The sequence below is a fragment of the Hippoglossus hippoglossus genome, chromosome 14 (assembly GCF_009819705.1).
Source record: "Hippoglossus hippoglossus isolate fHipHip1 chromosome 14, fHipHip1.pri, whole genome shotgun sequence".
NCBI classification, from domain to species: domain Eukaryota; kingdom Metazoa; phylum Chordata; class Actinopteri; order Pleuronectiformes; family Pleuronectidae; genus Hippoglossus; species Hippoglossus hippoglossus.
In genome coordinates this window covers 841,923-845,366 of record NC_047164.1, presented here as the reverse complement: position 1 = coordinate 845,366, position 3,444 = coordinate 841,923, and the positions used below count along the sequence as shown (strand labels likewise).

The 3,444-nt window shown below is 47.7% G+C and overlaps 1 protein-coding gene across 1 annotated transcript in view; it reads right to left on the bottom strand.

The window, feature by feature from the left end:
* The window catches only part of ncf1 (neutrophil cytosolic factor 1), a 28,136-nt gene that overhangs the window by 3,297 nt on the left and 21,395 nt on the right, over window positions 1-3,444 (bottom strand).

Genomic DNA, 3,444 nt, shown 5'->3' with positions numbered 1-3,444 from the left:
TTTCTGTCTCAGTCCTAGTTTCAAGTCTTCTTCAACAGCTGATGTCATTTAGTGAATTATGATTTTAGAGTCAAACAGACCATAAAGCACCGGATGGGTTGGGGGGTGGATACCACGAGTGATTGACAGCTCGTACCGTCCAATGGGTGCAGGTGGCAGGTGTAGTTTCCTCCAGCTCTCAGTCAGGCTCCACCCCAACATGTGACATCAAGGGGAGACGGACTTTCACTTCAGAACTTGAATCCCATCAGGTCAACAAGGTCCAGGACGTGTCCAGTCTCCTGTTCGATCTTCAGTCTTCACAATCCAAAATAGATTGCTTTTTTTTTTCTTTTTTTTTTAAACCTAGTTGTTCTTTGTTCGGCCTTGTAATGATCATGACTGGAGGTCAGAGGTCATCCCGCTTCTTAAGTCACAGCTGCAGGGCGCAGGCTGTTATAGGAGGGGAGACGTGGAGGTTCGTGAACAGGAAGTGATGGACGGAATAAACAGAACACGTATGACCTCGGGGAAGAAAGGATGGATGAAATAAAAACATGATGAAATACAGAGAGGGAAAAGGAAGATTCAGTCCAACTGTACTCGCTTTCATTAAACCAGATGATCTAAACTCACAGCCTGAGGCCAAAGAGGTGTGTGTGTGTGTGTGTGCGTGTGTGTGTGTGTGTGTGTGTGTGTGTGTGTGTGTGTGTGTGTGTGTGTGTGTGTGTGTGTGGTGTGTGTGTGTGTGAGATCCTCTGTATTCAAACCTAAAAGCAGGTGAGTGGAGCTGACGGTGAGGAAACTGGACTCAGCCGGAACCTGGTCGTGAAGATGTTTTCACTGGGATCAACATCCGGCTTTTGAATTAAATTTTGGATTGAAAACAGTCTTTTCAATTTGATCAAATATCAATTAAGCTGGTTTAAGATGTTAACTCTGCTTATTGGGGCTTTGTCTTGCTGATATTCTTCTTTTTAAGAAGTAAACGAGGACACGATAGCAGCCGTGTAAAGATTTATCTAAGGGAGGACTGTGCACAAGCGTAAAATGTGCAGTTCATGTGGTGCAGCCCTGCAGGGGGTGTTATGAGGGAGGGGTCAGTGTCCGAAAAGTGGTTTCATCAGTGTTATTTAAGAAAACAGAAACTCAAACCATGTGACCTAGATTCAAATAACGTTTCCCTTCTTCCAGCCGATACTCGTCCGTGTTTCGAGGCCACAGATTCAAACAGGAGCATTTAGCAGGAAGTGGTTTATCCACTTCCTGCTTTGTATCTTTTTATTTAGGATCAGGTCTCACAGCGCTGCCCAAGGAGCGTTGGAGCCAGATGGACAGATTGACAAATGAGCAGAGACTTCTGGCGTGATGATGCAATGTCTGAGACTCTGTCTCTATCGCTCCACAATGAACGGATGAACGGATGAATTGATGGACAAGAAACAAGCGGAAGACGGATGGATGATAAATAAATGGCTGGATTACACAATAAATTGATGGACGGCTGAATGATGGATGAAAAGATGCCTATTTAGAATGAATGAAGAACTTCAAAGATTCAGGGATAGAAGGATTGATACACAGATGGACGGATGGACAGCTGGTCGAAGGATGGAAGACTTGACGGACGGATGGAACAGTTGAACGGACGGATGGAACAGTTGACGACGGATGGAACGGTTGACGGACGGATGGAACAGTTGACGGACAGATGGAACAGTTGACGGACAGATGGAACAGTTGACGGACGGATGGAACAGTTGACGGACGGACGGAACAGTTGATGGACGGATGGAACAGTTGACGGACGGATGGAACAGTTGACGGACGGATGGAACAGTTGACGGACGGATGGAACAGTTGACGGACGGATGGAACAGTTGACGGACGGATGGAACGGTTGACGGACGGATGGAACAGTTGACTGACGATGGAACAGTTGACGGACGGATGGAACAGTTGACGGACGGATGGACAGCTGGTCGAAGGATGGAAGACTTGACGGACGATGGAACAGTTGACGGGCGGATGGAACAGTTGAACGGACGGATGGAACGGTTGACGGACGGATGGACAGCTGGTCGAAGGATGGAAGACTTGACGGACGGATGGAACAGTTGACGGGCGGATGGAAACAGTTGACGGACGGATGGAACGGTTGACGGACGGATGGAACAGATGACGGACGGATGGAACAGTTGAACGGACGGATGGAACAGATGACGGACGGATGGAACAGTTGACGGACGGATGGAACAGTTGACAGGCGGATGGAACAGTTGACGGGCGGATGGAACGGTTGACGGACGGATGGAACGGTTGACGGACGGATGGAACAGTTGACGGACGGATGGAACGGTTGACGGACGGATGGAACGGTTGACGGACGGATGGAACGGTTGACGGACGGATGGAACGGTTGACGGACGGATGGAACGGTTGACGGACGGATGGAACGGTTGACGGACGGATGGAACGGTTGACGGACGGACGGAACGGTTGACGGACGGACGGAACGGTTGACGGACGGACGGAACAGTTGACGGATGAACAGTTGACGGACGGATGGAACGGTGACGGACGGACGGAACAGTCGTGTTACTCACACTGAGCTGCAGCGTCCTGCTGTAGAGGAACCAGAGAAACGTCCTGAGGGGTTTCTTTAAATATTCACCTCAAGAAAAAACTAAAACTGACAAATTGTCTCCAGACTCGTGTAAAGTTTTGAAAAGTATAAATAGAAAGTACAGGGATGTAAGTGAAGTGGGCATGTTGTCACAAGCATGTGTGAGTGTGTGTAAGAACAAAGAAGAAAACACAGAGAGAGCTCGTTGTGTTGTGATTATTCTTTCTGCCTTCAGGCTCATTTTAATGTGTCTTAGATTTTATTTTTTAAACAGAGGCCAAAACAAATCAATTCTGTTGATTAAACAACTCACTCTGCGTTTATTCATGTTCCCAGATTCATGTGCTCCTGGTCCCCACACTCAGCCCACTTCTGGAGACCACACATGCTGAGGTCTGTGTTTGTTTTAAAAGAGATGAGCTGGTGAATTTCATAAAGCGACTGTTGACGTGTTTCACTTACTGGAGTTTTTGTTGTGAAAGACGGACGTGGCATCATCCGCTGTTGACTTCAGGTGTCGATCAGGATCAGTTGGTTCAGTGGCCGAGACGAATGTTAGAGCTGCAACACAACTACGAAAGCCAATGGATTTTAACACTGAAAAGAAGTGACTGCAGTCAAGTCAGGCTGTGTGGGTGAATGAGCTGTTGTTGCTCGAACTCTGCTTGTTTTGTAATGTGGTCACTTTTGCATCCGCAGTGTGAACATGGTCCATGTGCATGAGGTCCATGGTTCGGCCTCATCGGGGAACCAGCAGCTGAGGGAGGGGCCTGTCTGTGTATGTGTGAGTGTTGTCGTGTGGATTTGTTTTATGTGTGTATGTATTAATATGCATATTT